The sequence below is a fragment of the Lycorma delicatula genome, chromosome 6, assembly GCF_047948215.1.
Source record: "Lycorma delicatula isolate Av1 chromosome 6, ASM4794821v1, whole genome shotgun sequence".
NCBI lineage: Eukaryota > Metazoa > Arthropoda > Insecta > Hemiptera > Fulgoridae > Lycorma > Lycorma delicatula.
The window spans coordinates 165,458,572-165,484,941 of record NC_134460.1 but is presented as its reverse complement, the minus strand read 5'-3'; the positions used below and the strand labels follow the sequence as shown (position 1 = coordinate 165,484,941).

At 32.0% G+C, this 26,370-nt stretch overlaps 1 pseudogene; it reads left to right on the top strand.

Moving 5' to 3' along the window:
• The window catches only part of LOC142326475 (uncharacterized), a 145,765-nt pseudogene extending 122,192 nt beyond the window's left edge, over positions 1–23,573 (top strand).
• Positions 23,574–26,370: the final 2,797 nt, after the last annotated feature.

The following is a 26,370-nucleotide window of genomic DNA, read 5'->3' as shown; positions in this document are numbered from 1 at the left end:
ACTCAAAGGCCTTGTAAAACAGCTTGCCTGGGAGATGACTGTATAGCTAATTACGGCTTGGAGAACGATTCATTCCCGCGATGTTGGAGAGAGGCCAGAGTGGTCTTCCTCCCTAAAGGCGGTGATGATCAAGGTCTGTCTCGATTTAGACCGCTGAGTCTCTTAAATAACTTGGGCAAAGCGGTAGAGAAGTGCTCGCCAACAGAATTGTATGCGAAATTGAAGAAGGCGTGGGTATAAGCGTCAATCAATTCGGGTTCTGGAAGGGACGCTCCACCGTGTTGCAGCAAAGAAAGTAACTACTTGGATAGCAGATGTCAGAAGAGGTACTTGGAGAACAAGAGGGATTCCGTTACTTGTCTCCCTAGACGTTAAGAATGCTTTAGGCTCCATCAAACGGAGCTATATTCACAGTGCATTATCGGCTAAGAACGTAAGCCCATATCTAAGGGAGACAGGTGAAGAGATACCTCTCTTGACAGATCGTGCAGAATTGCAACGCAAAGTGAAGATTTGGAAGTCAACATACACGGTGGAGTTCCCCAGGGCTCCGTTTTGGGCCCGTTATTATGGGTTTTAACTTTTGACGGAATCCTGAATTTGGATTATTCTGCAGGAGTCGAGGTCATTGCCTATGCAGATGACCTGGTGATCCTTGCGAGTGATAGACGTGCACTGGAAGTACAAAATAAGGCCAATTTGGCATTACAGATGATAGAAAACTGGCTGTGTAATAAAAATTAAGTGCTGAACATTGATAAATGCAAATTTATCACTTTCACTGGAAGAAGGATCATTGATCGGCTGGATATCAGGATCAGTGGTGAACCGATAGCAGAAACTGATAAGAAGTACCTAGGCGTTACCTTTCAGAGGAACGGTTCCTTCACCGAACATATAAACGATGTTTGTAACAGGGCTGACAGAATGATAAAATCTTTAAATATCATTATGACGAACCAAAGAGCGCCTAAGGCGTCAAAGAATCTTCGGTAATATCGTCCATGCTTTATGCGGTACCGGTTTGGTGGATTTCAGTGCAAGTAAAGAAAAACCTGGCACGAATTATCAGGACCCATAGGAGGGAGTGATTTCTGGATATAGGACGGTCTCCTATGAGGCTTTGTGTGTGCTCGCTGGAGTCCCACCTATTGATTTATCGGCACTTTTAAGAGTTGAAAGAGACCAGGGAGTTGGAATTCACGAATCAAGGCAGCGGCTAATGGCAAAGTGGCAGGACAGGTGGAATGAGAATGGCCCTGGAGGTAGAACAAAGAGACTCATCCCAGATATTAAAAGCCGGATATATAGGAAGCACGGGGAAGTGAATTTTCACCTGTCACAATACTTTACAGGGCACGGCAACTTTAATTTTTACTTGCACAGAATCGGTAGAAGAGCATCGACGGAGTGTACGTATTGCGATCGCGAAGATGATATTGAGCATGCATTTACTGACTGCCATAAATGGAGAGAAGAATTAATAGACATCGATCTATCATCTGATGGTAACGGCAGATTAATTAATCACATGTTGCAGAGTGAAGATGGCTGGAAGAGAAGAGATTGGGGTTCTGATCTTAGTATAGGGAAGGGCGGATAGCCCCAGTGGTGAAGACTGGCATGTTGAGGTGTGCCGGTTTCGATGAGCCACTGGGGACTCCAAGGGTTTTCTTGATAGGAAAGATCAAAGAAAAGACCCGATCGTCACGTCAAGTCAATCACGGTATGGCGTGGCGATATATATAGATGGGTATATCAATAGACTCAAAAGAACTGACCGGTGGGCCGACCTGCCATGCCGGACATACAGCCGGTAGGTGGGAAGGCCCATTTGAGTACAACAGGCACTCCCCTGGGTGGCGCAATACCAACCAGTCGGACCGGCCCAGAGGAGGAGAGTCAAAAAAAAAGGTGTGCCGGTTCCGCTGAACGGGTAGGGACTTGGAGGGAGAAATAAAAGATCGAGACCCGGCCGCCGGATGAGGTTCTGGGAACGAAATAGTCGGGCCTGGTTCGCTTCCCCGGCGGTTAGTGGCTGGCACGATTTAAGACCGACGCCCGGTCCCTGGGGGGAGGACGACATAATCGAGCCCGGTTGCCCCCTCCTGAGGATTGGAGGCAGGCCAAGAGAGAAAAGATCCAACCGAAGGGGCCGAACTGCTGGTGGGTGGGGAGGCTCCCTTAGAGTTTAAGAATGCTTCCCTGGGCCGAATTTTACTTAACTGTATCTACGGTTCAGGGGAGTAGGGGAAAAAAAAGAATTAAACCGCGTGACTGAAATACTAAATTTTAAAATATATATATATTATAATTTAATATGAAGATGTAATGTACTTCCTTTAGATTTGTGCTACCTTCTAAATACTTTAGTTCTTGTTCTTCATCGATATAGAACGAAACTGTAAATTGCTGGACACACACCTTATCTGGATCAAACTATTCGATATTTTTATTTACTAAAGTTATTTCATATTTTTTTATCTATGCACATATATATTTTTTTTACAATTCCCCTAAAGGAAAAATTTTATAGTTTTTGTGTTGCATAACACGTAGTTATTTCATCGCCGGTTCTTCATAAAAAATTCAGGAAAATTAACGTTGAAAAAATTTCAAATGAAAGATACTCTTTACTTTCTCAACTATAGCGATATATGCTGCTATCTATAACAAGAGAGTATTTAGATCGACCAAAACGAATCTAAAAAATTGGTCTTTTTCCAAGTTTTTTGCCTTAAGATTTTTTTTTCATTTTTAACAAAAAAGTATATTTCAATAAATTTTAAATAATTGCGAAAAATATGTTTTATTTCAGTGCTTTCAAGTTCAAAAATTTTTTTTCGTCAGAAAGAAGTTTCTGCGTATGTATGTTAGCCTGTATTTGGTCTTATAAGTCTGGACCCCGTTGACTGATTTTCCTAAAACTTTGTAGACGGGTACTACCTTCGACGGGGAAGAATGTATTAAAACTTTTGAAAAAATTGAAAAAAGGGGTGGGAGTATTTTGGGCAAAATAAATTTTCAGATCTTTATTGGAGCGCTTTAGAAAAATTTGTTTCTTATAAAAGTCGAAGTTTTTTTTATGAAGATTACAAATTACCAAGACGTATTGTTTAAAACTCACTCCCACCCTTGGAAATTACTTTATATAACTTTATTTTTTCAGCTATATCTTGTTTCAGAGAAGAACTTAGTAGCAGTTTTTTACATCTATATTTTCTAGATCGATAGGTCTTCAAACCAAAATAAACGTTTTTGCTCATCTCACTTCAGTAACAAAAAATACTTTTTTATTTTTAAAAAAATATTTTACTCGCAAGTTACACATTGCATTTAAATTGTAAAAATCAATAATTTTTCGATAACCCTTACTCTTTTGAATTTCTTAAGGAAATAAATTAGTCCAAATTTTTACTCCCTTTCTAGAAAATGACAACTTCCTCAAAAAGTATAACTTTTTACTCTCTAATTAATACCTGTAGTTTAAAACTTAACAATATTACAGTTTTACAAAGGAACTTACTATTTGACTTAAGGAAGTTGGATGGGCGAAAAACTGGCATGGATATTAAATAACATAATTTATTTTTTAAATCACCTTAAAATAAAATAAAATGTGCAAATTTTATAGGAAATATAATTACGCATTTTTTTCGAAATAAAATTTTAACGCAAATCAAACCGTTAAAATTTTTTTAAATTTATTTTTAAAATTGCAGTTTTATTAATAAAAAATTGTGGTAACTAATAAACCAGCCGATCAGAATTAGTTTCCTTATTACTAATATAACATTGCACGAAAGATAATACAGTTAATAAATATGGATTTATTTTTACACCTTTGAAGTAATAACCCGCCGGGTTAAAATTCACCACAAATCAGCTGATTTTCAAAGTCGAGAGTTGTAAGGTTCAAGTCCTTGTAAAGTCTTTTAAATTGATTTGAATGCAGGTAGTGGTTGTGTTTCAATTAATCATACGTCTTTGGAGTGAGTGGCCTGAGTCTGTGCAAGACTACACATTTACCGGTTCATTTACGTCTCTGCAGAGCCTATAGAGAGTACAGTTGACATCATGTCACTATGCTGTTACTCTGTAACCTGGTGTACATAAAAAAATAAATAAATAAAATAGAAGCAATTCTTTTCTGATTTTCAGATTAATAATTGAACTGACATCAAAAAGTCGTATATCCAAAAATATTAGGAAAGTAATCTTTAAAAACCTATTGTAGTAAGATGAGTAAAGTAATTGAATTTATTTTCTGTAAAAGAATGGACCAGATCTGATAATTCAGAAATAAATGAATAAATTAAGCAAGATATTAATTTAATAACCAAATATAATCATTTATTTTAAAAATCATAAAATAAAACAATCATTTTATGTATAAAAATATATGACTGACCTACAAATTATATATTAAAAGATTTAAATGGCAGAAAGGCTCCTGGAATAGACGGAATACCTGTAGAATTACTGTGCAGTGCAGGCGAGGAAGCGATTGATAGATTATACAAACTGGTGTGTAATATTTATGAAAATGGGGAATTTCCATCAGACTTCAAAAAAAGTGTTATAGTCATGATACCAAAGAACGCAGGGGCAGATAAATGTTAAGAATACAGAACAATTAGTTTAACTAGTCATGCATCAAAAATCTTAACTAGAATTCTATACAGAAGAATTGAGAGGAGAGTGGAAGAAGTGTTAGGAGAGGATCAATTTGGTTTCAGGAAAAGTATAGGGACAAGGGAAGCAATTTTAGGCCTCAGATTAATAGTAGAAGGAAGATTAAAGAAAAACAAACCGACATACTTGGCGTTTATAGACCTATAGCTGATGATATAGTAATTCTAGCCGAGAGTAAAAAGGATTTAGAAGAAACAATGAACGGCATAGATGAAGTCCTACGCAAGAACTATCGCATGAAAATAAACAAGAACAAAACAAAAGTAATGAAATGTAGTAGAAATAACAAAGATGGACCACTGAATGTGAAAATAGGAGGAGTAAAGATTATGGAGGTAGAAGAATTTTGTTATTTGGGAAGTAAAATTACTAAAGATGGACGAAGCAGGAGCGATATAAAATGCCGAATAGCACAAGCGAAACGAGCCTTCAGTAAGAAATATAATTTCTTTACATCAAAAATTAATTTAAATGTCAGGAAAAGATTTTTGAAAGTATATGTTTGGAGTGTCGCTTTATATGGAAGTGAAACTTGGACGATCAGAGTATCTGAGAAGAAAAGATTAGAAGCTTTTGAAATGTGGTGCTACAGGAGAATGTTAAAAATCAGATGGGTGGATAAAGTGACAAATGAAGAGGTATTGCGGCAAATAGATGAAGAAAGAAGCATTTGGAAAATTATAGTTAAAAGAAGAGACAGACTTATAGGCCACATACTAAGGCATCCTGGAATAGTCGCTTTAATATTGGAAGGACAGGTAGAAGGAAAAAATTGTGTAGGCAGGCCACATTTGGAATATGTAAAACAAATTGTTAGGGATGTAGGATGTAGAGGGTATACTGAAATGAAACGACTAGCACTAGATAGGGAATCTTGGAGAGCTGCATCAAACCAGTCAAATGACTGAAGACAAAAAAAATATATAAATTATAAAATTTAAGGCTTTTTCATAAATTAATATTAAGCTCGTTACATGCCTGCATTCTTGTTTTACCATTTTAAAGCCTTCATGTAATAAAAACAAAAAAAATAAATAATAAATTTTGAGGTAATTATTTAACCTTCATGCAGTCTGTCAATAGTTAATATTCCTAAACTTTTATATAGAAGTTGTAGTGAGTCAATTTCTTCCTCTTACATAATATTTTCAAATTAAATTTTGGTATCCTCATAATTAAACATCTGGTATTAGTTTTAAAAATAGACTATCAGAAATGCAGTAGTGAAATTGAAATTTCATCAAGGCAAAATGTATAAGCTTCATTATTTTCAAACTAAAAACGCTCTGTAATGTCACAAATATGTAGATCATTTTTATAAGCTTACAATTTAAATTCTTAACGTGCTCAATCCATTTACTTCTTTAATTCTCAAGTATTTTATTTTTGTAACACCAGATAGCTGCAAGATTTAATTTTTTGCAATTCTCATAAATTTTCAAACTAGATTCAGATGGTTGACAGTTTTTATTCAAGAATCACTATATTATGTATAATTAATATTCAGGGTTAAATAGTGATTTGCCAGCTTATCGCATAATGTTTTTAGACCCTTTTCAACCAGACTATAGACTATGTTCTTGTTTAATACCTGAATAAATGTGATAATTAAAGAGATAATCTATACTAAATTACTAGAATTTTTTAGAGAATTATTACATAATTGATTCCCAATAGACTAAAGAAAAAGCCAAATGTCATAAATTATAAGAATAAATTTAATTTGAAATTTGATATTACAACATTCAGTATTCTTAAATCTCATGAACAACATAAACTACCTAACAGCATTTTCTCTATCAAAGTACTTTTTTAAATTCAATTCACCACAGAAGCTTTACAGCTCTATTTGATAGTTACAAACATTTTTGGTTTTGTAAACTGTTAAAATAGCTACATCATTTGCCATATTTTTTTCATAAGTGCACGTACAAATAAATTTGTAATAATCCAAACACATTACCATCCTCCTGGGGTAGTGGCTAAAAAACAATTCTACAAAATATAAATATTTTTTGTCTCAGAATTTAAGCTTTAAACAAGTTTTTATTTTTTATTTCAATATATATATTTTTTTAAATTTTATAGATTAAATTTTTTTACTTTTTTCTAATAATTTTAATTAATTAGTGCATGCATTGAAAGAATAATTCTCTTATTTAACATATGCTTTTTTAATGTTGTAAAAATATCAGAAGAATTATAATCAGTTTTAATTTCTTTATTTAATTATTTTTAATAAAAAGTCCCTTAAATTTTGTTGAATAAACCTTTTCATTCCATTTTAACTTATTACAAACTTAAAAGGGATAAAATAACATTAGATAAGATTGAAGAAAAAATTAATTTGTAATAAAATAAAAACAGATGAATAGAAATGTAATATTTAAAGTTGAATATTTAATAAAAACAAATGGATAAAAACATAATATTAAACCTTAAATATTTAACATCCAGAATGTTTTCTGCTTATTAATTAAATTTTATACTCTTATAATCATTTTTAAGTGTACTTCATACATTTTCTTTTATTATTTGTGTGTGTTTTTTTATTAGAATATTTTCGTTGATAATTATTGTGTTTATTATTACTAACTTCTAATAAAAGTTACATGTTTAAAATTTATAAAATCTTTGTTTTAATAAAACACCTTCATTTTAGAAAAAAGGTCAAGTACTGATTTCAGTACTAGTGTTACATAACGATAAAAAGTAAAAATAATCAAATTTTTATGATATTTATATGAATTTTCCTTTTCCTTCTAGCTGGCTGCATAGCCAGCTAGAAGTGGGAAATTTTTGATATTGAGGGAATAAAATTTAAAAGGTTGAATAAACTAATTCAGACATAAAAAAAAATTGGTACAAACAAACAAACCTTTTCATGCAAAATTAAAAATCTTAAATAAAAAACTTAAAAATAATAGTTTTAAGGTCCTGAAACATGTAGGAAAAAGTGGACAAGTTTCAATTTTTTTTGAATTGGTCAAGCAACCAGCTATGTGTTTTTGGACACTTCAAATGGATTGAAGCCAGCTTCAATTTTTTTCATACTTTAATATACCACAATATATATGCTTAGGATCAGGAAAATACAAGATCTAAATAACAGAAAACAGGTTTGGACAGCTATGAACTGTGCAAGGTGAAAGTCTGAGTTGTGATATCAGTATTCTAAATTATCTAACAAGTTTTGCAAGTTATGGTGACCAGTTAAGATGACAATCTAATCTATTCTTTGGAGATAGGTTAAACTTTTATGGTTAAACTATAAACTAATCTTAATAGTTGTTCAAAGTCAGTTGAAGATAACCGACAGTCCTCTTCATAAGGTGATTATCCAGTGTACACAAGAATAGCACTGTGTAACATGTGGTGTAGTCTCTCTCTGTTGTAAGTATGATTACATTAAAACATTTATTCAGCCACATGTCCTGCGGGAATGTTAAGTATTGCCATACTTTGGTAATTTATCCCTAACTTCTCAACACAAAAATCTAACCTTAATATTAACGTCTCTCCATAGATTGAATTAGCATCTGAACAGGTCTTAATAACTCGCAAAGTAATAACTAATTAACTATAGAACTTATAATGCAGTGTGGACTTTAACCCTACATAGGTCATTAGCTGTCCGAAACTGCTTTCTGACATTAGATCTTGTGTTTTCATGATCCTAAGCATATCTACTACAGTATATTAAAGTATAAAACAGATTAAAGTTGATCAAGTAATTGCTCAGGTTACCAAATTAAAAAAAAAATGTTGCAATTATTTTGAAAATTAAAATTAGAAAAAATTATACTTATGAAATCAAAACTCTAAATTTGTATTATTTTTTGGTTTCCCTAAATATAATTTTGAAATAATAAATATGAAAATTTTTTAGGGCTGCAACCAATAAATACAAAAACTGAAATGGATAAATAATTATTTACACTTTTAGAAGCCTTATAGTCCTGTGCACTCCTCTTCCAATTCAGAGAAGTCCCTTATTGAATAAAATTTTGAAATTCATCATAAAGTCATTCTGAAAAAACATAGGTCCTCTGTAGGAGATAATCCTCTCATACTCTGAGAATGACATTTCCAGTCACATATTCCACACACAAAAAAAAACTGCACCAATAAGATGTATTGTTTGATATGCAATCAACATAAGAAAGGAATCACGATATTATTGCTGTGAATGTGTTGGTATTTGTGCTGCTCCTTGTTTTAGAAATTTCCACACTAAGAAGAAAAACAGTTTCATATTTCAAAAACATTCAAATTCATTAAAAAAAAAAACTAGTTTTAAACTGAAATATAGTAACAACTCTGTGAACTGGCAAATGTGAATATATGTTGTTACTGTGTGATCTTGATCTCCGATTGCCTAAATTCATAAATGTTAATAAACTATTTCCATAAAAAATAATTCAATAGTTTTTACGGTAAAGTGTCGATTTGTTATCATATATGTTTTTTTTATTCTGAGAAAAATATACAAAGATGTAAATTCACATCCTTTCGTAATCATCATATAAACTTATTTCACCATGACCCAATGAGATAATTATATTTATGACATGTAAGCAAAGTGTAGTCTGGTAGAGACTCAGATCATCCATTCCTGAGACGTATGTTTAATTAAACCCCAACCACCAAAATATACAAGTATTCACAGTTTAGTTTTTAAATTCGTATAAAAACATCTGACTTTTACAAGGATTTCAACCTGAGAACCTTCAACTTTGGAAATCAGCTGTTAAAACAACTTATTTCTGACAAGTTAACCACTAGACCAGCCTGGTGGGTTAAATATATATTATTATTATCAACATCTTTTATGACCTTTTATCATCTTTTATGAGTATCATTTTAGTCAGTCTTTTTTCCAAGTCTCTTTGATGCGACTATTTGGGCCATGTGGTCCTCCCACTACTTTTCCATACATTTTGATGTTTGCGCCCTTTCTAGTGTTGAAAATGTTCATGTTGTGAGTTTTTATCTTGTGAGTGTGAAGCAAGTGTTCATGATTTTCTCCTTTAATTTTATCTTATCTGTGGCATCTATTGGTGCAAGGTCAATTTCTTTCAGATCCTCTCTTATTTCTCTGACCCATCTGCATTCTGACTTGGTGATTTTCGAGTCAAGATTGTACTATATTAGCAGTTTCAGAAGTCTTGAATATTACATCCTCATGATATGTCGAAAGAATCCTAATCTCCTCTCATGCATGGTATCAGTGATGGATTCTAACTCTTTGTATACAACTTTGTTTGGCACAATCCACCACTGCCCATCTTTCTGGTACTTTTTATCAATGCAAGTTCTTCCTATTATTCTTTCAATCTTCTGGAATCTGTATGTCTTTGATTGTTTGTTGAGGTGGAAGAATGTTTGCTGAATAAGTAGTTTATGGTTTTATAACTGTGTTTTAGTGTCTTATCTTTGCATTTATTGATAGGCATTTTTATTTTAAGTGTACCAGGTTAATTTTTGAGCTTTAGCTAGTTTATTTCTTCTTATTTGGATAAAGGAATTTTTATTTAGGTTGTTTGTTACTATTTCTCCAAAATATTTAAATTGGGTTACTATTTTGATTTCATTACAGTTTTTCTTTTTAACTGTGTTATTTTTTCAGGGCATAATTTCTGCCTTTTCAAATATAATTTTTAGGCCAATTTTATTTGCAATGTTTTGAAGTTCTAATATCTGTGATTTAGTTTTATTGATGTCATTTTTGCAAATGACATTGATGTAACCTCCCTGGTATTCTCCTAGTTATTTCTTGAGCTGTGGTCCGATCCTGTTGAGGATGATTCTTGAAAGAATGTTTATGTTGTGTCTAGGAGTGAGATTTCCCTGTAATTGTTAGGGTCTGTTTTGTCTTCTTTTTTTTGTAGCAAATGGATGAGGGATGTCATCCACTGTTCTGGTAGTTCTTCTTTGATCCAGATGTTGACAAGCTGTTGATGAAGAGCAATTTTTGCTGATCTTCCTGCATGTTTTCACATCTCTCCAAGTCTGACCCTCTCATGCTGCTAATTCTTCATCTCACCCAGTGCTTGGTAGACTACTTTTATTGTGGGACAGTTGATGTTTTCCGATGTTGTTACTGGGATGTTGCTGTTAAAGTTTAAGAATTCTGTTGGTTCTTCACAATTTAGGAGTTTGTTGAAATATTTAACAAGGATTTCCATGTTGTCTTTATTTTCATGAGCCAGTTTTTATTCTTTGTTAATAAGGTTGGGGATTGTAATTTTGGAACTCATTTTTGAAGGTTATTTTAGTATCTCTAGACTGTGTTGTATTGAATTCTTCTTCTATTGACTTCAGTGTGTTTTAATGATGTAGTCTCTTTATTCTCCTTAGGGGTTGGGTGGTTTCTTTTCTTTGTTTTACTAGATTTTGGAAGGATATTTCTAATTTTTGGAATTAGTGAAAAGCAATGCTTGATGTCTATTTTCAACTGTTCAGTCACATTTGTCATTCCAACATTGATGTTTTTGTACAGATTTTTGTTGTGGCTAATTCTTCTGCGATTTGTTTAATCTGTTGACTAGATCAAGTTTATCCGTGATTGCTATGTTTTTGGTTGTTTTTTGGTCATTTTCATTCTTGATTTAGTCAGATAGAATCCATATTTCTTTTAGTTTTAGGGGCTTGGGTTTGTTGTTTTCTTTGGTAAGTAAATTTAATTTTGACTATATAGTTATTGGATCCAGTGTCTACTCCTTGGAGAACTTTTATATTGTAGATCTCCTGTGTTGGTGTTTATCCATGAAGACACAGACTAGTTACCATTCTCTTTTAGTGTGATCAAGGTGTTTCCAGGTTTTGATTTTTTTGAGGTTTGCTCTTGAAATATGTGGATTTCAAGATTAGGTTGTGGTTTTTACAGAGATCAATGAATCTCTGTCCATTTTTGTTTGTTTTCTTTTGGGCAGGCCATTTTCCAATGATGTTGTGATCTTCTTCCTCTGCTTAGTTGAGCATTGAAGTTTTCAATTAATTGTTTAACATGGATTTTGGGGATGTTATTTATAGTTAGGTCGAGTAGATATCAGAACCTTTCTGCTTCTTTACGGTCTTTTGGAGAATTATTTTTATTATTAGTGAATGCATGGGTGTTTATTATAGTGTAGATTTTATTAAACGCATTTGGGGTGCATGTTGAGATTCTTGGGGATTGTGAATTGAATTCTTGTATAGAGTTTACTATTTTGAGGCTGACTAAAAAGGCTATTCCAAACTGTGGGACATTTTTCACCATTCACTTTCCAGGTATACCTTTGCAGAGTCTATATCTTTGAGATTCCAGGCATCCTGGTCAGTGTTTCTTATTCCGGCAGACCCATGATGAGAATTTTGTGTTGGTTCAATCGGCCAGTTATTTATTTTTAGTTTACCAATCTGCAGCAGTGAGTTTACATTGTGTATATATTTTTCTTATTTGTGTGTGTAGTGTTAGGGCATTCCAATGCTTCCAATTGCATTTTATCTTCTAAGTGGCAGCCCTCTGTATTCGAAACTGCCTTTTCTGACTGAACTCTAGTGTTGCTTGGTTCAGCCAGTGGAATATTTCTTAAAAGACCTGTCAGGGATGCCTCTCAAGACGTCACCTGTCAAACTAGGTTCCAAGTTACAACTCTAAATGTGATCTAGTGAGGTGAGATTTCATGATAAATAAAGCTGTGAAGTTCGTTTAGATTCAGTTCACTGGACTAATTTCTCCTATTTGTTTTGGATATCTCAAAGTGCACCCCGTGAAGGCTCAATCTGACTTTTGTTAAAGTTTTCATTTTGGAGAAAACTTACAAAGTCTGATCCTAAATGTTACCCCCAAATATATATACAATATAATATTCTTTCAGCCTCCGCAAAGCATAGAATTAGAGAAACACTCTGACCTTTAATCTTTTACTTCATCAAAACGCTTTTGGGCCTAAGCCCATCCTCAGTAATATCTTTTATAAATTCTAACTGTTTACAATTTACACAATAACTCTATTAGCTCTTTACATTTTGTAATCTTTTTGCAATTGTAGCATTTAATTTTATAAATACCGGAAGAATCCAATAAAACAAAAACTCCTGTTATTATTTCAATTTATAAATCCAATGAATATTATATGAAAATAGTTTTAAAAAAATTAATAACCCAACAATAAAGTTTTAAACATTACAAAAGATCTCATAGTCAAATACAAGGAAATATTTAATTATAATAATAAATTAAAATATCATAGCAGGTTATACCCATATATACACCTTACGCTCCAAATCTTACAGATTTCCCAAAATTGAAGGTATACCTATGAGACCAATAATTAATTTCAAAACAACCCCAAGTTATATTATTACTGTAATTATTCATAAAGCAATTAGATCAAAGATAAATTTAGAATAAAAATATAATATAAAAACAGGTATGAATTAATAAATTAAATAAGTTAAAAATTATTAATAATGAAACTAAAATGATTAACTTTGATATAAATAATATGTACCCAAATATACCCATTGATTATACAATCTCAATATTTTTTTTTTTTTTTTTTGTCTTCAGTCATTTGACTGTTTTGATGCAGCTCTCCAAGATTCCCTATCTAGTGCTAGTCGTTTCATTTCAGTATACCCTCTACATCCTACATCCCTAACAATTTGTTTTACATATTCCAAACGTGGCCTGCCTACACAATTTTTTTTCCTTCTACCTGTCCTTCCAATATTAAAGCGACTATTCTAGGATGCCTTAGTATGTGGCCTATAAGTCTGTCTCTTCTTCTAACTATATTTTTCCAAATGCTTCTTTCTTCATCTATTTGCTGCAATACCTCTTAATTTGTCACTTTATCCACCCATCTGATTTTTAACATTCTCCTATAGCACCACATTTCAAAAGCTTCTAATCTTTTCTTCTCAGATACTCCGATTGTCCAAGTTTCACTTCCATATAAAGCGACACTCCAAACATACACTTTCAAAAATCTTTTCCCGACATTTAAATTAATTTTTGATGTAAACAAATTATATTTTTTACTGAAGGCTCGTTTAGCTTGTGCTATTCGGCATTTTATATCGCTCCTGCTTCATCCATCTTTAGTAATTCTACTTCCCAAATAACAAAATTCTTCTACCTCCATAATCTTTTCTCCTCCTATTTTGACATTCAGTGGTCCATCTTTGTTATTTCTACTACATTTCATTACTTTTGTTTTGTTCTTGTTTATTTTCATGCGATAGTTCTTGCGTAGGACTTCATCTATGACGTTCATTGTTTCTTCTAAATCCTTTTTACTCTCGGCTAGAATTACTATATCATCAGCAAATCGTAGCATCTTTATCTTTTCACCTTGTACTGTTACTCCGAATCCAAATTGTTCTTTAACATCATTAACTGCTAGTTCCATGTAAAGATTAAAAAGTAACGGAGATAGGGAACATCCTCGTCAGACTCCCTTTCTTATTACGGCTTCTTTCTTATGTTCTTCAATTGTTATTGTTGCTGTTTGGTTCCTGTACATGTTAGCAATTGTTCTTCTATCTCTGTATTTGAACCCTAATTTTTTAAAAATGCTGAACATTATATTCCAGTCTACGTTATCGAATGCCTTTTCTAGGTCTATAAACGCCAAGTATGTTGGTTTGTTTTTCTTTAATCTTCCTTCTACTATTAATCTGAGGCTTAAAATTGCTTCCCTTGTCCCTATACTTTTCCTGAAACCAAATTGGTCTTCTCCTAACACTTCTTCCACTCTCCTCTCAATTCTTCTGTATAGAATTCTAGTTAAGATTTTTGATGCATGACTAGTTAAACTAATTGTTCTGTATTCTTCACATTTGTCTGCCCCTGCTTTCTTTGGTATCATGACTATAACACTTTTTTTGAAGTCTGACGGAGATTCCCCTTTTTCATAAATATTACACACCAGTTTGTATAATCTATCAATCGCTTCCTCACCTGCACTGCGCAGTAATTCTACAGGTATTCCGTCTATTCCAGGAGCCTTTCTGCCACTTAAATCTTTTAATGCTCTCTTAAATTCAGATCTCAGTATTGTTTCTCCCATTTCATCCTACTCAACTTCCTCATCGTTCCTCTATAACACCATTTTCTAATTAATTTCCTTCGTATAACTCTTCAATATATTCCACCCATCTATCGACTTTACCTTTCGTATTATATATTGGTGTACCATCTTTGTTTAACACATTATTAGATTTTAATTTATGTACCCCAAAATTTTCTTTAACTCTCCTGTATGCTCCCTCTATTTTACCAATGTTAATTTCTCTTTCCACTTCTGAACACTTTTCTTTAATCCACTCTTCTTTCGCCAGTTTGCACTTCCTGTTTAGAGCATTTCTTAATTGGCGATAGTTCCTTTTACTTTCTTCATCACTAGCATTCTTATATTTTCTACATTCATCCATCAGCTGCAATATATCGTCTGAAACCCAAGGTTTTCTACCAGTTCTCTTTATTCCGCCTAAGTTTGCTTCTGCTGATTTAAGAATTTCCTTTTTAACATTCTCCCATTCTTCTTCTTCATTTTCTACCTTATCTTTTTTACTCAGACCTCTCGCGATGTCCTCCTCTTCCTCAAGCTTCTCTAAATTCCACAGATTCATCTGACACCTTTTCTTCAGGTTTTTTAACCCCAATCTACATTTCATTATCACCAAATTATGGTCGCTATCAATGTAACTATGATATAATCTATCTGATACCTTCCAGTATCGCCTGGCTTTTTCCAAGTGTATATTCTTCTATTATGATTTTTAAATTGGGTGTTGGCAATTACTAAATTATACTTCGTGCAAAACTCTATAAGTCGGTCCCCTCTTTCATTCCTTTTGCCCAGCCCGTATTCACCCACTATATTTCCTTTCTTGCCTTTTCCAATGCTTGCATTCCAATCTCCAACTATTATTAAATTTTCATCTCCTTTTACGTGTTTAATTGCTTCATCAATCTCTTCGTATACACACTCTACCTCATCATCATCATGGGCGCTTGTAGGCATATAGACGTTAACAATCTTTGTCGGTTTAGGTTTTGATTTTATCCTTATTACAATGATTCTATCACTATGCGTCTTGAAATACTCTACTCTCCTCCCTATCTTCTTGTTCATCACGAAACCTACTCCTGCCTGCCCATTATTTGACGCTGAATTAATTACTCTAAAATCCCCTGACCAAAAGTTTACAATATTAATACAAGGATAAGACAAAAAGTCAAGTGCGATTTAACATACGAGTACTATTTATTTTATTTTCTCTCACGTAAATGAAATATGCATTTCTTTATGCATTCTTTATGCAAATATGCATTTCTTTTTTAACATGAACCCTTCCTTCTTTTATCCATTTTTTAACAAGCTTTTTTTTAACAAGCAGAGAAAAAGAAAAGAAATTTTCAGTCTGGTGTGTAGCTGTTTGCACTCCTTCTATGATTTCGTCAACAGAACAAAAATAATTCCCTTACAGCTTATTTATCAGGACCAAAAAGATGAAAATTTTTCGAAGCCAGTTCAGGATTGCCCCTCTCCCTAGTACTCCTGACCTGGATCAAAATCATACTGAACCAGAAGTAGTATAAAAGTCAAAATTAAGATCTCTAAGATAAAGGATTGTTTTGTTGGCTGTATAATGATGATTATCCTGAAGCAAAATCACTTGTTTGAAACTGCTTTTTTATTTGCTTTTGTACTTGAATTTTGCATTTAATGATCACAGCAGTTTCACTAATCACTATTTCACCTTTACGTATGAAGTGAATAAAAACTGGGCCTTCCATATCCTAGAATATCACTATCATCATCTTTCCTGGAGATATGTGAGTTTTGAATTTTTTGCCATAGGAGATGAAGGATGTTTCCATATTAAACTCCGCTTATTCAGAATGATAGACCTATGTCTGTCTCATCAGCAGTTATTATCTGCTTCAGAAATGATCCCCCTTCATCTTCATAAAGTGTCAAAATGTTCTTGAAAAATTTCAAACATCTTTTTTACAGATGCCTGTTACTTGCTGTGGAACCAAACAAGCAAAGTTTAAAGAATCATACATAATTGAAAATACTGAACAGTGGTTTGTACTTTATTCAACTTCACGTGCAACTTCAATTACTTTAATTCTACAATATTTGCTGAGTCATTTGTTTAACAACTTAAATGTTACTGTTTGAAATGGATGGCCTTCCTTTCCATTGTTCATCACAAAGTGAAATTCCAATTTTTAAAGTGATCAATCCAGTTGTAGAACTTGCTTCCATTCAAACAATTCTCTCCATATTGCTATTTAAATGTACAAATAATCTGTTAGTTTCCTCCCTTCTGAGTTGAGAAAATGTAACACTGCTCACATTTCTTGCTTTGTGCATTTAAGCAAACAAGCACTCATTTTAAATTCCTTTTTAAACATAACTACAAACAGCTAATAATGGAACAATACTCCTGTTGTCTAGATGGCACAAAGTTTTGATTTATAGCAGAACAGCCAGGGAGTTGTAATACATATAATTGGGAGGGAAATAAAAATTTCCCTTCACTTTTTCGATTTTCCTTGTATAATATTTTGTCATATTAATATACTTAGTTGATTACTAAAATAATTATTTACACTTGAATTTTAGGTTGCTAATATTTTCATGAAACTTTAATAACTAAATTATAATTAATTACTAAATTTTATATGAAAAACTGTTTATCTTTTATACATCAATTCAAATCAGTGTTCTGAAAAAGTGACTACAGTTTTATTACGTAAGGTATTTACTTTTATTCTCTTAGTAACAACATAGTAATGCTCATTTATGAATTTTAATAAAGAGAAATAGATGACAGTTAATAATGTTAAACTTGACTGGAACCCAGAAGAAATTACAAATACTTACCTGGGTAATTCAAAAAGGACTTCACAACCTCAAAAGCATATAAAAATTGATTGAGATAAATTACAGACTTGATCGAGGCCTCACTTCATAGAAAAACACATCAAGTTTATTGTGAATGGTTATTTTAAATTTCTGTAACTTACATTTGTAATGCGACTTCCATTTGTAATATGTCATACATCCCACATAAAGTCAATTTCATTCCAGAATGTAGCCAGCAAATCAGGCATTAATTTGAGTTTAGCTTAACAAGATCAGAAGATTTAGGTGGGACATAAACCCGATTTTTAATGGAAACTCACAAGAAAAAATCTAGCAGGGTCAAATCTGAAGAGCAAGGTGGCCAAGTAATTGAACCTTCACAACCAATCCATCAATCTGGGAATAAACTATTAAGAAAATCTCAGACTTCTAGGTGGTAGTAAGATGGTGTCCCATCTTGCTGATAGTAATGGCATCCATCTTGGTTATCATCTTCTAATTGAGGAATTAGAAAATTTTTAAGCATGTCCATATAAAGAATACCATTTACGGTTGCCTCCTGGAAAAAGGATTGTCACAAAAATAATTGATCTTAGGATTGTCACGAATGTGCTCAAAAGTTTCACGAGGGTTTTCACTACCCCATATTTGGCAATTATGGGTGTTCAACCTGCCACTGATATGAAATGTTGACTAAATTACAATGTCTAGAAATGTATTACTGTCTGCAATTGTATCCATCATTACCACACAAAACTGCACCCGAGCAACTTTGTCGTCATCTGTAATGTGTTGAACCATGGTTAGTTTGTATGGCTTCAAATGCAATCAATTATATAATACGTGCAAAACAGTCATTTGCGAAACTCTAGTCTCAATGAAGGTTTGGTGCCAAGAGTAAGTTGTATGCCTACTTTGCTCTTTATGAAAATTATGTTGAACTGCATTTGCTGACTGCAGATCGTGAAACTAAAACACACAGTGAGCATATTCCACACCAGTAAATGTATCCATTTTTAATAACTGGTGACAGTGCTGGTGGTTGATTTCAGTACTAAAGAACTTAGCAAGTCAAAATTTGATGGGTTTCACTATGAAACAACACCTCAACCAAATCTATAAGTTCTCTAAATAAACCCCTTTGTGCCTTCAAAGTTCTGAAGTCCTCTTTGAATCACCTGGTACTTAATTGTTAATTAATGAGAATAGACCATGGTAGACGTATTTGCACCACTGAGTGTATATGGATGTTTTCAACATGTAATTGATATTATTGAAATTTCCTCTAAGAAGATGAGCATGAGAGGTGATTTTAGAATCAATGTTCAAATTATTTCCCTTTTCTTCTGAATCACTCTGTATTTGACTGATAGCATAACAAGTTTCATATGGTATTTGTTTTATTTATTTAAACCAAAAATGATTTATTCTGTTCTTTAAGAATTGCTTAGTTATTCTCATTATTATTCTGTTAAACATGGACTACTGTTTGTTTCAGGGTCTGTCAAGCATTACGTTCCTGGACTTAAGCGACAATGTACTCACTTCAATATCACCAGATGCTTTTATACAACTCCCACTGCTAAGGATTTTAAGACTTCAAGGAAATAGAGTTGGAGTTGTTTCTTCTTTGAGAGGGTTTAGAGCTTTAGAAGAATTAGATCTAAGTGGAAACTCCTTGGCAGGCCCTTTAGGACCCAAAACACTGCCTCGATTACCAAGTCTAAAACTTTTGACTTTAGCGCATAATCAACTCAGTAGTGTTTCACGTGGTGCATTAGCTGGATTGGATCAACTAACTTCTTTGTCTTTACATCATAATCAAATTGACGTCCTTGAAGATCATGAATTCAGAGCAGTTGGAACATTAATGCAACTTGATCTTGCCCACAATAGAATGGTTGCAGTTTCTGGTGCATCACTGGCACATCTTACAAACCTCTCAAAACTTGATGTCTCTCATAATTTCCTTCGAGCACTTACTTCTGACTTAATATTTCCTCTTAAAAATCTCCAGGAGCTTCGACTTGATGATAATGATATCTCTATGGTTGCTTCTGATGCTTTGTCAACAAATCCTAAACTTACAAGACTGACACTCTCAGGTACACTTAAATTTTTTAAATAGTCTTATTAATATTACTTCTAATTTATTACTTTTGTCAAAATCTGAAGATAATCTTTAAATCTGCAATTAAATAATTTACAGTGGTATAAATGAAAATCTAAAATTATAAAATACTGTAAAACTTATGAAATATATGCAAGTGACTTATATAAATCTAACCTGTAATTATTTATTTTAATCAATCGGATTGTATCTAAATCTTTCTGCCCAGTAACCAGGTAAATTACTGTTTGGATATTAATTTAAAACATTGACTACCATGCAATATTTAGGAACACTTCATTCAGGCTACCAGTTTGGTTTGTTTTCTTTTAATTTTTATTGGTGTATCACTCCTTATATTTATTACTTCATTGTAATTTATTTTTTTAAATTAAAAATGGTAATACCACTGAAACACATAACCTACAGAAATTATTTTTTTTTATGTAAGGCATATGAATTAAATATTACATAAATAATTTTAAAACTATTTTTGAAATAATAGACAAAGGCGAATCTATTGTTGTATGTGTATTTTTAATAACTTACTTCAAAACACTTTATTTTATTTGTTACTTGTAAAAAAATTAATTTGTAAAAGCCTAACATCAACAAAAGGGTTAAAAAATGAAATCTAGCACCATTTTTATCAAACAGCTTAATAAAGTTTTTGAAAAGCTCTAATAATACATGGAGTGAAGGTAGAAGACTCATTTCCAAGTTACTAGTGGGGGTTGTACAACATTTTTCTGTCCAGATTTAAGTGCTTCATGCTTTGGCCACTCTTTCTTGATATGATTTATTTTGTCCCTGTTGTTCCACTTGCACAAAACTCAACAAAATTTAGTGTAACCAAACTGCCAACCCATCAATAACATAATTTTTAAATCTCAACATGTAGCCTTTGAACTAATTTTTGAAGACTCATTGAACAGTCTCCACTCTGTAGAGTTACATTCCTGATAAAATGCATCACAAATATTGTTACATTACACTAAATTATTTTCTTCATAAAATAAATCTTGAAACTCTTCCTATGGTTATGAAAGAAACATAATTTAGTGTTAATATGGAGAACATTTCAGCCTTTCAGTCTAGATCCAAAAAGCCTAGCTAGTTTCATTAAGAAGTTCAAATCCCAAACAAAGTTGTTAAATTCACTAAGTTATCAAATGAGGTTCTTGGAAAGAGGATTCTGCTTCAAAAGTAGGTTCATCTTGCTCCTCATATTGAACTTAGCAGCACAGGTAAGTCCTCATCATGAGGCACTGGCTTTATAGCAGAGAGTAAATTCAAGTACTGCACTGTGTGGTTTGGATTTACTAAATTATTCCTTTTATCTTTATAAAATAGAAATAACAGTGTGACAAATGGTCTTGTGATTCATGCTACAATATGGCAAAATTCATGTGCAGATACCCACAGCCCAGTCTGTCAAACATTTCATCTAGATCAAACAGCAGTTGTGAGGGAATGAAAACACAGTGTCCATTCACTGTGAATATTTAAACAATATTAGTGAGTTAATTGTATGATTCAGAGTCTGTTGTGTGCTGACATGTCAGATCATCATGCATATATTTCTATTACCTTCATAAAGTTATGTTTGTCTCCTATCCTCTGTCATTTAAAATATTTTTTTAAGTACATAAGTTATTCCTAAAAAAATAAATAGCATTCCACAAAAAAAATTCAAAAATGTTATCACAAAAAGTGTGGTTTATGGAAAAATCTAAATGCATTTTTGAATTCATCATCAAAAGTTACATTAGGATCACAATAAAACTTTCATGTAACAAAAACTGTGTTACTGTGTTTATTGTGTTGTTATTCATGTTTATAACAAGAAGTACCATTCACTTTAACAAAAAGAATAAAAGAACAGGTATGTAACCTTGAAAACATGAAACTCAAGTAGTATAAATGCAGTAATTAACAAGTGGAACAATCTCTTTTGCTTAGTTTTGTCAAGTCATACGGTAGTTTACAACTTAAAGAAGCCCTTTCAAGATTGTAGATCTGTTATGGATAGTCAGGTAGATCTAACAAGTCAGAAAAACAAACTAAAAGATTTTGCAAGCAGTAATTCAGATGCTAAGAAAATTGACAAAAATTTATGTACTGATGAAAGTAGAATCTATCAAATGAATATTTATTTACATCTAAATATTTGAGATTAAACAAAGTTAATATGAACTGAAGTTAATTAATTTACTTTAAATGAAATAGTTCAGGTGATCCGATTAAAAATTTAATTTCCTCTGCCATAAAAATAGAGGAATTTGAATAGTTGATCAAAATGCGAATTCTATCATATCATGAAGTAACTTAAATTGAGAATATTTTTTTTTGATAGCTGCAGTTCCACAACCAATGTATCTTATTTTGTTTTGATCTTTTTTTCAGTATATTCAAATATTTTCTGCAGGATAAATAATGATAATAATAATAATAATAATAAAAATGATTTTTTCAGAAAATCCTCTTAATTGTGACTGCAGTTTATCTCAGTTTGGTTAAATGCTTCTACCTTTCTACCAAGTTCAGATAAAGCTACAGCTGTTTGTGCAACTCCTCCTCAACTTGAAAATGGATTAGTTCAAGAATTAACTGCAAGTGATTTTGTATGTGGAGATTTAGGGGAAACTTTACCTCCAGCAGAAGGACATCTGGCTACTCCTATGCCAGTATCTGGTACTAGAGTTGTTCTAAGAGGATTTCAGTATGATGGTGTAAAAGTTTCACTGTTATGGAGTGTTGAAGCAAATTCTGCTTCATATTCCTGTGATGCCTTATTTGTTTATGAAGAATTAGGAGTTCATGAAGTTCTTCTTGAGTCAAATCCTTTGAAATGTGATTCATCACAACTTGTTGATCCAAGAAGTTTATCATTAGCACTTTCAGCAACAGATTTACAGCCCGGTCATCGTTATCGTTATTGTGTTGTCCTCTTAGAAGGTAGAGGAGGAAGAGATGATTCAGCTCTTGTGTTGGGATGTAGTGAAGTTATACCACTTATACCAACAGCTAAATCGCAAGCACAACCTATACCAGGAAGAACTCATATTGCTAATCTAGATGCAAACCTTACTGCTCTTGGAACCATGGCAATTGCAATCCATCTTTGGAGCGATCAGACAGATCCACATTGTATCGTAACAGTGAGTGTATTTGTTGATGGTACACTAGTTGCTCAAAGACATTTAAATTGTTCTTTACCTTGGACTGTAGTACATGGTCTTCCTAATGGACCTTACCAAGTCTGTGCCACTTTGGGTGATTTTCCACCAACTGAACCAAAAACACGTTGCGTTACTGTTATGCAAGCAAATGATCAAACACATAACCTTCTTCTTAACAGAATATTAACTATTAGTTTATTTGTATTAAGTGGTTTATTACTGATTGCAGTCTACCATACTATTAGGAGGCTACTTAAAAGGCCGAAACCTATGAGAACACATCAGTGTTTCTTACCTGTTGCTCAACCGGATGAACAACATGCAAGATATGTTAAACTTCAAGCGACTACTAAACTGTAATTAATGTAAATATTAATTTTGTAAATAAACATGTAACATACAACAGATATTTTAACTTTTTATGTAAAGGGTAATAATATGAACAAAACAGTTTATACCTATTGACAAAATCTTTTACAATTACACAGACTGCTTATTTTACACAATCAGTAACTATGACTGAAAATATAAAGTAATGAATCTATAATTTTAATTTTTTATAAACTTGTTTTAGTGGATTTTGTTTCACACTTTTTTTTGATAAAAAAGTGTAACATAAATGTTTAATCACTTACGCATTATTATGTAAATAACATATACCTTATGTTTGTTTCTATATTGTTTGTAAATATTGCTTATCTTGTATAGTTAAGTTGATTGTGAAAAAAAGTTTTAGTAACTTCATACATCTAAGTAAAATTGTGATTTCTTTTTTATTTTTTCTGTATATATATCAGAATTTTTTTTTGTAATTAAAAGTGATACATAATGATTTTTTTTTCATTTATTTATTTATTTTTTTATATAATCATTCTTAATATTTAATGAAATGAAATGCAGCCGAAATAAAAATAATAACAGATTTTATAAAACCTTATGTTAAGTGATTTATTAAATTTTTCCAATAGACTTCTAATAATCCAGTGTGTAAAAATCTGAGATTTCAAGGCACACTTCATTTGTGTTCAAATAAAGCTTACTTTTTTATCCCTATTTAAGATGTGTTTGTCACTAGTTATGCTCATCTGCACCAACACTGTCTCTTTGACATGTTTACCTGTTAAAAGTTTATACTAGTTAATAACACCAGTAAACACCTGATATTACGGTGTTAGAAAAAGTAGAATGTTAGTGAAACCGATGATAATTATATGAAGTATTAAGATATACGAATATATGTTATAAAAAAATTAATGATGGCTTAAATTGCATTACAAAATAAATAAACTGTAATAACTTATAGTTACATACATTTATCTTAGAATGAAGATAAAAAGGTTTATTTTTATTTCACACTAAACCTTGTTCTGTTTTGACTTATTTTTTCTGGTTGCAGTTAACTGAAGAAAACCTTTAGTTAATTTTATAATAAATTTAAAACTTTTACCTGTTTACACGGAAGGGCAATTTAATGTTCCATAACTTTATTAACAGATTACATAAAACAATATTTGAGTATATTCAAGAATAATTCTCCCTGTAAAGGTAGGTATTTCTTGTTTTTTTAATTAACCATTATATCTTTTAATAAATTATTATCTTATACATACAGCTTTATAATTTTAATTCATATGATAGAAAAAGGATAGAAGAATTTCCATTAAAACTGCTAGAAATATCTCAGTCATCTGTTACAAAAAATACAATTTTTTATAATGCTCAATATCAAAACAGTTTTTACAGACAAATATAAGGTCTGTAATGTGTTCACTTTTATGAAGCAACTGTACTCTTAAAATAAATTTCAGTTCCTAATAGTAAACCAGAAGAAGACAATTCATTTTTTCCCATTAAGTGGTTTGTAAGGTATCTCTTCAAAGGCAAGTTATTTCATTAGGGATAAACACAGTGTAATCAGGACGAGAAGGCTTTAATGCGCAGAAGATTAAGAAAGCGCTCATTAGTTTATACTGAAATAATGAGTAAAAAATAGAAAGCGATTTATCTCCATAGATGATTAAGATGAAATGGGATAGGGTAAAAATGGAACATTCCTACAATCAGGATTTATACAAACGATAAAAAGTATGATTATTATTATTAATAAAATAGAAAGTCTGTAGAAATAGCTGCCATAGAAGTGATTAAATCCTTATGAAGACCTTATCAAAGATCTTATCAAACCAAGTGCAACTTTCTGTTGGTAATTCATTTAAAATATATAAATTTATGTATATATTACTATTAAGATAACAATCATAATTGTTGTTATCAGTCAAAAATTCATTTATTAAATAATAATAGTTTTATTTATTAAAACTATTTCATTTATCAAATAATAAAACTATCTATTTCATTATTTATTTAATTTTATTTAATTTATTAATAATACTTTACACCAGCATATCAAGGGAGTTTTTCTAAAGCAGCAGTTCTGTGAAGTGGAAACAAAAATTCATCTCTATGGCAAGTATTTTAATTGTAGTTTTCAGATAGCAGTATAAACTTAGATGGATTGGATTTGCAAAACATAATTATATTATATAAATAAATGCCAGGAAATGTTATTATGTTTAAATATCTAGAGTTCAGCCTGCATGAACATTATTTTTTATTTTATTTTTATTTTTTTATGTCTTCAGTCATTTGACTGGTTTGATGCAGCTCTCCAAGATTCCCTATCTAGTGCTAGTCGTTTCATTTCAGTATACTCTCTACATCCTACATCCCCAACAATTTGTTTTACATACTCCAAACGTGGCCTGCCTACACAATTTTTCCCTTCTACCTGTCCTTCCAATATTAAAGCGACTATTCCAGGATGCCTTAGTATGTGGCCTATAAGTCTGTCTCTTCTTTTAACTATATTTTTCCAAATGCTTCTTTCTTCATCTATTTGCCGCAATACCTCTTCATTTGTCACTTTATCCACCCATCTGATTTTTAACATTCTCCTATAGCACCACATTTCAAAAGCTTCTAATCTTTTCTTCTCAGATACTCCGATTGTCCAAGTTTCACTTCCATATAAAGCGACACTCCAAACATACACCTTCAAAAATCTTTTCCTGACATTTAAATTAATTTTTGATGTAAACAAATTATATTTCTTACTGAAGGCTCGTTTCGCTTGTGCTATTCGGCATTTTATATCGCTCCTGCTTCGTCCATCTTTAGTAATTTTACTTCCCAAATAACAAAATTCTTCTACCTCCATAATCTTTTCTCCTCCTATTTTCACATTCAGCGGTCCATCTTTGTTATTTCTACTACATTTCATTACTTTTGTTTTGTTCTTGTTTATTTTCATGCGATAGTTCTTGCGTAGGACTTCATCTATGCCGTTCATTGTTTCTTCTAAATCCTTTTTACTCTCGGCTAGAATTACTATATCATCAGCAAATCGTAGCATCTTTATCTTTTCACCTTGTACTGTTACTCCGAATCTAAATTGTTCTTTAACATCATTAACCGCTAGTTCCATGTAAAGATTAAAAAGTAACGGAGA